We start from the raw sequence: 12,758 nt of genomic DNA, 5'->3' as shown, positions 1-12,758 counted from the left end.
GTTGTGAATTGGCACAAAATAAATAACGTCAAATAAATGGCGTCAATACAATTGGCTTGGAGGTCAGCGCACACGTTTTCAGTTGCATTTCGGTCTAGACTGTGGTTTGACCATTCCGAAACTTTCATTTTCTCCCAGTCATCAGACCGGCTTGCGAGTTTAATTCCAAATTTGGGAGCGACTGACAAGAGCTCAAAACCACAAGAGCACTCTTGTCATACAAAGGATCTTTTTTTTTTTTTTTTTACTTCATAACTGCAGAATGCTGCTGACACATAGAGGATCTTTGACGAGTGCTCCTGTTACATAGAGGATCTATGCCCAGTGTTTTTTAGGATGTTGTGTAAACCTCATTCCCCAGAGCCTTAAGAGCTGCACTGGGTGGTGTTACTGTTACAATAGCATGGAAGCGACCAAAACCATATTTTAAGAAGCTGCTGCCATCATGATTGATATTTTATACATCTCCAAGAGAAATTAATTGAAGTTTCTTGCTTTTGTACTCGTTATGCTGACTGAGAAAGCTTGTTAATTTGGTATGCAGTTGGTTCACTTAAACTTCTACTGTATTCATTCCTGACTTTATTCATAATGGCATCAAAAAATGTGAAGTATTGGCTGAACTTTGCACTGATGACGTACATAAAGAACAATAGTGAAGTTCTGACAATATGTGCTACAACCAATCCTTTATAAACTGTAACATTTCGTTGAACGTACACGACAACCACAAAATTAAATGTTTCCCCTGTAGCAAAAAAAAAAAAAAAGAGAAAAAAAACAGCAGCCAATCACGAGGCGCGTAATTTTTTGACAACGTCCTAATTCTGGCCAATGACGAGCACTGGTGGGAGGGGACAGCCTTGACGCACTGAGGCTCGTGATTGACGCAAGCTTTGTTGCTAATTTTAGCAGCTGGCAGACGGAGGCTGGAGGTTGAAAGGGAGTCCATTCATTGTACCGGGGCGGGCCCTACTATTTCAGCGGCAGCAATTGTGATCCAGCCAAGCCAAATATAGTCGTAGACAGGTATTTTTAGCCATACAGCGTGTCCCCGTTTTTTTTTATTCGACCCAAACCTGATACGGGATACCGCTTTAAGTAGCTCCAAAAGCGAGCACGCGCTCGGCTTCGACAGTCAGCTGATGCGACGCTCCCGCCATCACACACACACAGTAAACACAACAACTATTAGCTAACATAATGCGTATAGCAGCTAACCGTGGGAGAACGGAAGAACCTTCGCTATGCCCGGCGATAAGTGTTGGGAACTCGGGTTCGCCAGGCAGACACACACGGCAGGTTTGTGAAAGAGCACCAGCCTCAAACCACAGCACCCGTAGCCGCTAAAAAGTAGTCAGGACTCGGGTAGAGAAGCGGTGTAGTCAAGCGAGAGGCAAAATAAACAGGCGTTATTAAGTACATTGCTAATAAGTCCAATATAAAGCAATTAAACGACATTCAGCGTTATAGCATCACTCTACACTAACATTATTATTTGCATTTATCCCAAATAACTGCATAGAAATGCTGTAGTATCCAGTGTAAACCACCATAACATAAGCCAAAACTTTGAAATTGTACAGGCAATGTTTTAAGTAACTTAAAAAAACAGGCATACAAATGTAAACAGAAGTTACTCATAATGTTTAAAACATGAGAGCACGCAAAACTCATAACTTAAATGATGGATGGGTAGTTTTGGAAAAGAAACATCCATGTAAAACAAGTCCTCGGTTTTATTAAAATTTAACTTAAAATTTATTCTCACATCCTGACCCAATTCCGAGTCTCCCGTGGTTTTCATGGAGGGAATTTGGGTGTATCAAAGTAGCTCAAAAGGAGGAAAAGTGTTGATTGTGTACTTTTGCTAGTACCTGATCTTGTTACTAAGAAAAGATAAGATAAAAATATGTCTTTATTCGTCCTTCAGTGGGGAAATTTGCATTGCACAGCAGCAATACAGTACAGAATCAGTTAAGCAGTACAAAATACACAATATAAAAAATAAACAACCCAAGTATTTACAAATCAACAAGTTATATACAAATACAATTTGCAGATAATATGAAATAAGATGAACGGTCTATACACTATGAGATCTTGCTAGTGAGTTAATATTATAGAAATACTTCACTTACAACTTAATATATTGCACTTAAAGCCTTAATATTGCACGTATTATGGAAGATTAATTTACATACATGTCCGTGTAAACTAATGTAAACTTCCTGCTAACTTACTCCCCTCGATAAGTTGCCTCGGGCAGCAGCTTCATCGGCTAGCAAGCTGCACATTATGGGATATAATTGAATTTACACATATATATATATATATATATATATGAACAAATAAACACATTTATGATGGAGGCTGGAAAAAAAACAAGCTTCCTTTCCTTAAATGACCGGCAACCACCACTGCTGCTTAATATAGCGTAACATTGACTTTTCCACTCATCATAAATAGAAAAATGATCATGAATCCACATGAGTGGTATCGGCCGACTTCACTCATCGGAATCGGCGGCACAAAACCCCCCGATCGGAGCATCCCTAAATGACATACAACAAGACGGGTAAGCATAAAAACATTCCAAACCCAAGGCAATGATTAATACAGACCTGTGTACGAGGGGGAAAATGCAAATTAACGCCAATGTGTCATCTCCATGCTGCAAATGCTGATATTTGCCTGAACAAATTTTAGAAAAGTACTCAAAGTATTGCTCGTTCACCGGTCAAATATCTTACTTTTTATTTTTCTACACAAAATAAGATAAAAAATAAATAAACAAATCAGGAATAAAGAAAATCAATCAATTAGTAATAAATAAATAAATATAATAATAATAATAAAACGGCAAAAAAAGAAACCACATATAGTTGGTGGGTAGATAAATTAATTTTTTTCAGATTAAAATTAACAAATCATTGCCCTGTAGACATGACAAAACACAACTATAGTCACATTTATATTTTTTTTTATTTACAACATATTGTGCAACTGCAGGGTCTTGAGACACATGCTAACTCGCAAACTAGAGAGCTAGCAACCTAAACGGTAGCCTTCAAGTTATTTCCTTTAAACTTAAATAGCCAAAAACTTACCACTTCCACACGGATAGGGAGGATAACTATTAACAGTTATTTAACCTTTAACATGAACATTAATCAAACGTAATAATTTTTTCTGGGTACATGATACCATACAGCATCCATATCAAACTTGCGCGGGGCCGCACTAACATTAAACTTTCGTATCAAGGCGGGGGGCCTCAAACTAGTGTCCTGCGGGCCACGTGTTTGAGAACCCTGATTTACAACATATTGCGCAACTGCAGGGTCTTGAGACACATGCTAACTCGCAAACTAGAGAGCTAGTCACCTAAACGGTAGCCTTCAAGTTATTTCCTTTAAACTGAAATAGCCAAAAGCTTACCACTTCCACACGGATCGGGAGGATAACTATTAACAGTGATTTAACCTTTAACATGAACATGAATCAAACGTAATAATTTTTTCTGGGTACATGATACCATACAGCATCCATATCAAACTTGCGCGGGACGCACTAATGTTAAACTTTCGTATCAAGGCGGGGGCCCCAAACTAGTGTCCTGCGGGCCACATTTGGCCCGTGGGCCGCATGTTTGAGACCCCTGCTTTATACAATGCAATTGATTCCAATTTATGTACTTATTATGCCCATAAGTCTGTCCAACTATGTCATTTTCTGAATATTGATATGGCATTAACTCCATCTTGTGTTTTGTAGGCCAAAACATGTCCTATAGGCATAAGTCACATGTTCTTCTTCGGCTGATCCTGTGCTGTTCTGCTTCCCTGAAGAGTCTAAAGAATTTTCCGGGTCACCCAAGGCAAGTCCTCATAAAAGGAATTCTTTATTTTGTGAAAGGGACACTGTATGGAGGGTTGCGAATGTTGACCCCGCATCACTTCATTCTCCATCACGGTCACATAAAATGTGTCGACGGAGCAGTTTTGCCTTCACTCGATTGTTTGTGCCTTTCACCTGGAGTCCCGTTTGGCCCGTCGGTGACCTCATCATAACGGTGACGTTTATACGTAATCCAGATTAGCCCGATTCTTTATTCCGCCAGACCTGTGAGTAAAAAGAGATTATGACCGAGTTCTTAAAATAGAATCGAACGTGCGGCTTATTAACATTGAAAGTCAGGAAGTTCACAGACGAGAAAGACAGTCATAGTACAATACGCTATAAACATAAACATAACTGAAACCTTGTGGCTTATTTCCAGACGATGTGTTGATTCAGATAGTGAAATGTGGCAGTTATTAATAACACGAGTCTACGAGCAAAATTCTTCCGAAGCAAAAGTAGTGACTTTTTTTTTTTCTTGGTTCAGACGTACAGATTTCCTATACTTTCCAAGATACAGTATATTGGGTTCAAAATAAGGCAAAAACGGTCGTTTATCAGAACGTACAGTGCATCCAGAAGTAAGCAGTTCTATCGGAAAGCCTGTCTTCACATTCCAATACATTGGTTTTCATACGTCTAGAGTTCTGACATCAAATGTTTTGGTAATGGTAATGGTTTTATTTCATTTGAACATTTTAATCTCACTGAAACAATACCATAACATTGGTGTTTTTTTTATATCTGTTTTTTTTACAGAAAAAATTTGTTCACTTCCTGCTTTCCATAATACAGTTTTAAGTTTTTTTTGTTTTTTTTTTTTAAATAATGCACCTCATACCGAAGTACAAGTTGATATGAGCATCCAATGACAGAATGTGTACCATAGTAAGTATCAATATAGTGATATATATATGTAGTACTTCATGACTGGTTTCAAGACTCTTCATCCTTGTATTTAGCAAACATCAACTGCTTGTATTGTTTCTTGAATTGGCGCATCGTTGTGCATCGTTTGATTTCCTTACTCAATCCATTCCATAGTTTGATTCCACATACTGAAATGCTATGGCTAGCATAACGTAGTCCTAGCAATATAAGTGTTTCAAATGTATTCTTCCCTGAGATTCTTCCCTTTTGTTTTTATTTCAGGCAATCTCTCTCTTGGAAGCGGACAAAATGCTTCCAGGTAGAGAAATTTCACAAACTTTTGCATAATTATAAGCAGCTGGTGGCAAACCTTAAGTTCTCAAAGTCCTTGGCTGCAATATGTCACTGAAGATACACTTTTTGCATTCCCGTTTGGATTCCTTTTCCGTGGAACTGTGGAAGTAAGTGATGAGCACGGGGGAACGATTCCATCGGGAGATTGAAGCTACGGAGAAAAGATATCAGGGAAAAGTGGAATCCATCTGTGCTTGTTGAGTAATATCGGAATGTGGTCAGGGATGACCCTGCCACTGAGTAGAAGATCCAAGCCAAAAAGCGTCTTTCGGATACCGAATCAAGTATTTGTTGTTTTAAGTGATACTTCAGCTTGTTTTTCATAAGATATCTGTTAGCATATTTTTTGTCTCGTCGAAAATTTGACCCTGGTTTGCATCCATTTCCCGCTGAGCATGGAATACAGTGTGCGTCTTTTTACAAAACGTCCTTGTGAGCAGACTGAGCCGAAAGCCATTTTTCCCCCAGCTCCGTTCCCCGTCTATGATGTCAGTGGTTGACTCTGTAGTTCTATCCAAACACAGTTACGCCTAGGGGTGTCACAAGATTACGACGTTGCAAGATGTGGGATCATAAGCCTGGGATCATAATAATTAATCACAATTAAATGACAATTAACTCTGTATATTGGTTTCAACACCTTGGGGTAATAAATTGCAATATATTTAGGGCGGCACGGTGGTCGAGTGGTTAGCGCGCATACCTCACAGCTAGGAGACCAGGGTTCGATTCCACCCTCGTCCATCTCTGTGTGGAGTTTGCATGTTCTCCCCGTGCATGTGTGGGTTTTCTCCGGGTACTTCGGTTTCCTCCCACATTCCAAAAACATGCTAGGTTAATTAGCGACTCCAAATTGTCCATAGGTATGAATGTGAGTGTGAATGGTTGTTTGTCTATATGTGCCCTGTGATTGGCTGGCCACCAGTCCAGGGTGCACCCCGCCTCTCGCCCAAAGACAGCTGGGATAGGCTCCAGCACCCCCGTGAGGAAAAGCAGTAGAAAATGAATGAATGAATATTTACTGCAATTTTACTGATTTTTACTGATATTTTTTGTTTTTGCTACAGGTCAGAGGTCACCTGGACTGGGCTCCACGTAGGGCGATCAGAGAGCTGAATGGTGAGTTCAAGTTTGATTGTCGTTATCAGGTAATGTTTGCTTTTTAGATGGTTTAGAGACAAATCTAGACAGGGGATGCTAGCTATTCCAAAATCGTGTTGGTTGTATAATAAATTGGCGTAAATATTATTATTTATTATTATTTTTATGTCTTAATACACTATGTGTTTTATTGTTCATAGTTGTTGTTGCAGCTGGACTACCCAGCATGCTTTGCGGATATTTGGAAATACCAGTTTTAAGTTATGTGTTATGATTTACATTCATTCATTCCTTTTCTACCGCTTATCCTCACCAGGGTCGCGGGGGGTGCTGGAGCCTATCCCAGCTGTCTTGGGGCGAGAGGCAGGGTACACCCTGGACTGGTGGTGGCCAGCTAATCACAGGGCACATATAGACAAACAACCATTCACACTCACATTCATACCTATGGACAATTTGGAGTCGCTAATTAACCTAGCATGTTTTTGGAATGTGGGAGGAAACCCGAGTACCTGGAAAAAAAACCCACGCATGCACGGGGAGAACATGCAAACTCCACACAGAGATAACCAAGGGTGGGGAAAGACAAAATAAGAAGCCAAAAAGTTACCACTTCCACACAAAATAGGAGGAGAACTCATTCATTCATTAATTTTTTCTACCGCTTATCCTCACGAGGGTGGCGGGTGGTGCTGGAGCCTATCCCAGCTGCCTTCGGAGCGAGAGGCAGGACCTACACCCTGGACTGGTGGCCAGCCAATCACAGGGCACATATAGACAAACAACCATTCACACTCACATTCATACCTATGGACAATTTGGAGTCGCTAATTAACCTAGCATGATTTTGGAATGTGGGAGGAAACCGGAGAAAACCCAAGCATGCACGGGGAGAACATGCAAACTCCACAATGAGATGTCCGAGGGTGGAATTGAACTCGGGTTTCCTAGCTGTGAGGCCTGAGTGCTAACCATTCAGCTGCCCATTTGGTGTGTATTTGTCAGACAATTCCTTTTCAGGGAACTTGAACATTACGGAATATTCTTACACACAGGTGGCATACGTCTTTGATACTGAGTTGACTTTGTGGCCCCCTTTGTCCCCCCCCATATTTATGAGGGTGTACAGTTTGGTGCTGATCCAAATCTGGGTTGCGTCCCAGCTTTTTTGGAAGCGTTTTGTGCCAACATATTTTCAGTCTTGTCCGATTTATGTCCCAGGCCGTTCCTTCCTGGGGACCAAGAGTGAGTTTGTGAGCGGCGTCGCCGTTCCAGCGTCTTGGCAGCTTAACCACGGACACATTGCACCGCCACGCAGTGAACTCTGGTTTATCGCAGAGCAGAAGTGAAAAGTGATTGTGTCACTTTGAATGAGGCCTCTATGCGGACGGGGGGGCCAAAGCGGCAGCACTCAGCGCGCCGGTGACACCGGAGAGCGGAGAGGAAACAGAGGAAGGCTTTTATCTCACTGTCACCAAATCTGCTCCGACTGTACGTCAGAGTACAAGGAAGGGGAGGACGTGCGGGGGGAGGGGATTGCCGGGCACGGTGGCACGGCGCTCAATAGTGGCATTCTTCCTTTTCCGTGGACGCACACACCCCAGGGGGATTCCCCCACCCGGGAGTGTCCGAGTGGAGTAACGCAAGCCATCCCTGCCTTATCACCCCAGTGCCCAAAGACAGGAGAAAGCGTCCAGAAGTGTTTCCATGAGCCATGACACAGGCGGACGCACAGTATACCACTCCGGGCCATTAGTAGATGTTATCACGTGTTTTTACGCTTTCCTCTCCAGTGTGCATTTCCACACGGCAAAGCGGCGCTCCCAATGTTCCACAGTGTTTTCCCCCCCTACGCTTGCTTGTTGGCAGATTTATCGCATTTGTTTATGATTACGCTGCAGTAAAATTTAACCGCGTGATTCTCTTCTTTTGAAGGTTGTGCAACAGTGTGAGAACCGACCCGCCCATTTTTTGCATACATGTGCATGTCCACGCGTTTATGGGTGCGTTGAATTTTAGTACCTCCACCGCACACAATTTCTTCCATGATGTAGATTCATTTGCATTGTGGAGGGCTGCTAAAGATCGTAAACGTTTTCCATATCAATTTGATGTTTGGATGGAATTCATGTAGATGTTTAGAAACCGGACGGTTTAGGCAGGAGTTTGTTTTTTTTCCGAATGACTTTTCCGAAAACAATGGTATCCAAGGAAAGGAATATTCCAATCTCTTATCTACATGCACCGCTATAATCAAACAGAATAGTCAATAGGGCATGCCCAGTAAAACGTAAACATCAACATCACGTGATACAGGATTCCCCGAGTTTTTCCTTTCACTTGTTGGAATAATAATTCTGTATTGTTTTTCGTTCATCCGGTTTTGAAATTTATTTTGGATCCAAAAGAAACTTTTCCGCAGCAGTCCAGTGCCGATTGCTCGCCTCCATTTTTAAAACCGAAGAACGTCTTGATCTGCGTGTTACGTCATATCTGAGCATGCCCTGAAAGAACGCACCCGGGATAAATTCATTCATGGAGCCTATCCCAGCTGTCTTCGGGGCGAGAGGTGGGACCTACACCCTGGACTGGTGGCCAGCCAATCACAGGGCGCATATAGACAAACAACCATTCACACTCACATTCATACCTATGGACAATTTGGAGTCGCTAATTAACCTAGCATGTTTTTTGGAATGTGGGAGGAAACCGGAGTACCCGGAGAAAACCCACGCATGCACGGGGAGAACATGCAAACTCCACACAGAGATGTGGGAGAGTGGGATTGAACCCTGATCTCCTGGCTGTGAGGTCTGTGTGCTAACCACTCGACCAACGTGCATCCCACTCGGGATAAATAAAAAATAAAAAACAGGAAAAGATCAAATTCAATCTTCAATCTAATATTTTATAATTAAACTCGGGACAGGTTTTATATAGATATATATTTTCTTTTTAAATAAAACTGGACTGGAAGGGTTTACATTCTGTTCCACACTAATAATGTAAAAAAATATTTTGAATGTCACAAACAGGCTTTCTATGCTCTAATTATGAAAATATTGTATTTATTTACAAGGAATCCTACTTCGTGGAAACTGACTCATCACGTTCAGGTTTGGATCCAGTTAATTGTGATAAACAAGGGATTACTGTACTCTGAATAATGCGCGTCGCTGTGTAAAAATGTACACAGCGGCAGCAATATCATCCTCATTTGATCTCTGTGGCTGGTGTAACTAAATTGTGCAGGTGTGACTAATGTATGATGGCTAGTACTGTAGATGCTATTCAAGGATCCACTCTGTCATTCACAAGTTGGAGACATTTGTGATTATATGCTCTAACATCTTAGGACAACTTGTTCAAAATTCTGCTGTTGGGTGGCTCACGAGGACACATTCTATAAGTCACACCATGCAGTATCAGTCCGCAGACCTCGCAGATAGGAGACCAGGGTTCAATTCCACCCACGGTCATCTCGCATGTTCTTCCCGTGCATTCCCATTTCTCCGGGTATTCCGGTTTCCTCCCACATTCCAAAAACATGCTAGGTTAAGCAGCGACTCCAAATTATGAGTGTGAATGGTTGTTTGTCTATATGTGCCCTGTGATTGGCTGGCCACCAGTCCAGGGTGTACCCTGCCTCTTGCCCTAAGAAGACAGCTGGGATAGGCTCCAGCACCCCCGCGACCCTCATGAGGATAAGCGGTAGAAAATGAATGAATGAGTTCTCCTATTTTGTGTGGAAGTGGTAACTTTTTGGCTTCTTATTTTGTCTTTCCCCACCCTCTGCCATCTCTGTGTGGAGTTTGCATGTTCTCCCCGTGCATGCGTGGGTTTTCTCCGGGTACTCCGGTTTCCTGCCACATTCTAAAAACTGTCCAAATTGTCCATAGGTATGAATGTGAGTGTGAATGGTTGTTTGTTTATATGTGCCCTGTGATTGGCTGGCCACCACCAGGCCAGGGTGTACCCCGCCTCTCGCCCGAAGACAGCTGGGATAGGCTCCAGCACCCCCGCGACCCTCGTGAGAATAAGCAGTAGAAAATGAATGAATGAATGTAAATCAAGTACTTGATAAACAACAGCTGAGCGCTAAACATAACACGTAACTTAATACTGGTATTTCCAAATATCCGCAAGGCATGCTGGGTAGTCCAGCTGCAACAACAACTATGAACAATAAAACACTAATCATCTCGCATGACGCATGCGTGGGTTTTCTCCGGGTACTCCGGTTTCCTCCCACATTCCAAAAACATGCTAGGTTAATTAGCGACTCCAAATTGTCCATAGGTATGAATGTGAGTGTGAATGGTTGTTTGTCTATATGTGCCCTGTGATTGGCTGGCCAGCAGTCCAGGGTGTACCAAAGACAGCTGGGATAGGCTCCAGCACCCGCCGTGAGGAAAAGCGAATGAATGAATGAAACAATACAGAGGAACTTCAAGACACTAAGTTTGCCAGATTGTTGCGATACCAACAGTGCAGTGCTTCTGGTTAGTGTTGAGGCCAGCAGAGAAGGCCTTGCTCGCCTTGACTGACTGAATTCCATTCATCAAGTGAAGACCTCCACCTAAAAAAAAAAGGTACTACATAATAACGAAATGTCACATAGTTTGGCAGGCTACCCCAAAAAAAGCCACATGAAGCAGTCTCACGTTTGTGCAACAGAATCACATGTTTTGATGACGATAAGAGCTTTTCACTTCTGGTTGGAAATAACCATTTCGATCATAATGTTTACAACTAATCCTGAATTGTAAGGGGCACGGGATAGGCTGTGTGAACAAAGGGTATGTGATTCAACACAGTGTAGGCGGTTGTTTAAAGGCCATTTTTTTAGGGAGGTGGAAGAAAGGGGAACATACATAGCAGAGTTTATGTATGTGTGACATTGTTGTCAAAACATTTCACATAACTTCCCATTGAACAGCATGGCGGTGACCTTACATGACATTGGTACTGATTATGACCGTATTTGTATTTGACCATTATTAGAGCCCCAAAGACACAAAATAACACCCCTATAGTCCACCTTTACACTCGTTATACTTTGTTTACACCACATTGCACAACATTTGCGTGTATGCTATCACCGTAAGGACGTAGCAGATAGCTGCCGCTCATAGCATATCGCAAGCTAGGAGTTAGCTTCCAATGTATTTTTTCTAAACTTACAAAAGTGTTTCAAACAGGGTGTGGAACAAGGACAAAGTGAGTAGCCAAGAAGCGTACCACTTCCACACTAAATGGTAGGAGAACTGTCGGACATTCAGTGACTTTGCGGTGTTAAGCTAATGTAATCTAAAGTAATGTCACATCAGTGTGACACTAGTGATACTTATTGACCAGAATACTACATATGACTCGTCTTTCAATATTTTTGACTAATAATAGCCCAAAGTAGAGGTCTATACGGAGCGGCTGGGGCGGGGCGGGCTGAAGAAATCTCAAGAACATGGCCTTTTTGGACTTTATGCTTTCTGCGATAGTTCTTAGGGTTTATAAATTTGTGTAGATAATAAAAATCAGATAATAAAAATAGCCTCATTTGTTTCTCGAAAGGTCACCTATATTGTCCATAATCCTTCCTTATATCATATATTTCACACAATTTATACTATCTTATTTTGTCAACCACAAAATCCTTTATGAATTAATTGATTTTTGAAAAACTTCCAACCTAAAATGGATACATTGTGCGGAATTGATTCCGGATCATTCTTGAGCATTTGAAAGAAAATGAAACAGTCAACTCCCGTGGGTAGAATCATTCTGCTGAGTACTACACTGGCTTTGAAACAGGAGTTCAGAACTTTCAGGGAGCGATTCTTTACCCTAGTAGAAATAGCATTTGGTAATGGTAATGGTTTTATTTCATTTGAACATGCATCAGATTACAATTGAATGCATCACATAATTACTTCACATTTCCTCATGTCCAAAATTATTTTTATTATTTGACAATAAGAACTGACATATTAATAGAGTATATTTCTTTTGTTGATGACAGACGGAATGCATTGTAGTAGTTTGTTCAACGTTGATAACGCAGCCTTCCATTCAGTCTTCAAAGCGAATGAATGAAATGCTTGCGTGGATGTAATGAGACGTAATATTTTCATGCGTGCTTGAATTCAGGTATGTGGAGCTTGACTTCGAGAAAGGGAGGAACTCGACATTGCTCGGGGCCGTATACAGTATGTGTGTCTTTGTGCTTGTGTACACATGCACGGTACAGATCAGGGTTACTCAGGTTTTATACATATCGGGATTACTATACCCTTTTATACAAGGATTGCCAGCGAAGTACTGCTCACTAACGTATGTACTTGCAACCTTTCATTAGCAAATAATGGCGCGTTTGAGGTTGAACGTTTAATAACACGTGACAACAATGTTGACATTGAAGTCGGGTCGCTTTGAATGCGAGTCAGCTTCACCTAATTAATGGCTTTGTAGTTGGGCTCATATTCTTTTCTAGTCCTTGTTGAAACTGAATCCCCCCCCCACAAAAAAAAAAG

At 41.6% G+C, this 12,758-nt stretch overlaps 1 protein-coding gene across 7 annotated transcripts in view; it reads left to right on the top strand.

The window, feature by feature from the left end:
* Nucleotides 1-608: 608 nt before the first annotated feature.
* alg2 (ALG2 alpha-1,3/1,6-mannosyltransferase) overlaps nt 609-12,758 on the top strand; it is a 97,715-nt gene continuing 85,565 nt past the window's right edge. For 4 of the 7 annotated variants that reach the window (XR_013630100.1, XR_013630098.1, XR_013630099.1 and 1 more), the window contains exons 1-4: nt 609-1,302; nt 2,470-2,578; nt 3,778-3,880; nt 6,195-6,246. The gene's annotated coding sequence lies outside the window, so the exon portion shown is untranslated. The remainder of the gene's footprint in view (nt 1,303-2,469; nt 2,579-3,777; nt 3,881-6,194; nt 6,247-12,758) is intronic. The other 3 variants (XM_078797716.1, XM_078797717.1, XM_078797715.1) reach the window with 3 other exon arrangements.

The sequence above is a fragment of the Doryrhamphus excisus genome, linkage group LG17 (assembly GCF_037039965.1).
Source record: "Doryrhamphus excisus strain RoL-2023G ecotype Guam linkage group LG17, RoL_Dexc_Guam_v1.1, whole genome shotgun sequence".
Taxonomy (NCBI): domain Eukaryota; kingdom Metazoa; phylum Chordata; class Actinopteri; order Syngnathiformes; family Syngnathidae; genus Doryrhamphus; species Doryrhamphus excisus.
The sequence above is the reverse complement of the archived record's forward strand: the minus strand, read 5'-3'. Positions and strand labels throughout refer to the sequence as shown.